Here is a 232-nt window from a genome sequence, read left to right on the forward strand (position 1 = left end):
ACTGGACATACTATCCAGTACGACCAAGCCAGAATGTTAGCCAAATCTCAAGGGTATTTCGAAAGGAAATACCGGGAGGGTTCGGAGATCCATAAAAACCCTAACAACCTCAACAGGGACAGAGGATATCAAGTGAACCCCATTTGGAAAACCGTCCTCCCGGTTTTTTAATGATTTCCAAGGTTTCTGGGATTGGGACGTTAGTGAAGAGTGATTCCACATCAAAACTCAC

Source organism: Diachasma alloeum, unplaced genomic scaffold (genome assembly GCF_001412515.2).
Source record: "Diachasma alloeum isolate Michigan unplaced genomic scaffold, Dall2.0 Dall_scaffold_00586, whole genome shotgun sequence".
In the NCBI taxonomy this organism is placed as follows: Eukaryota; Metazoa; Arthropoda; class Insecta; order Hymenoptera; family Braconidae; genus Diachasma; species Diachasma alloeum.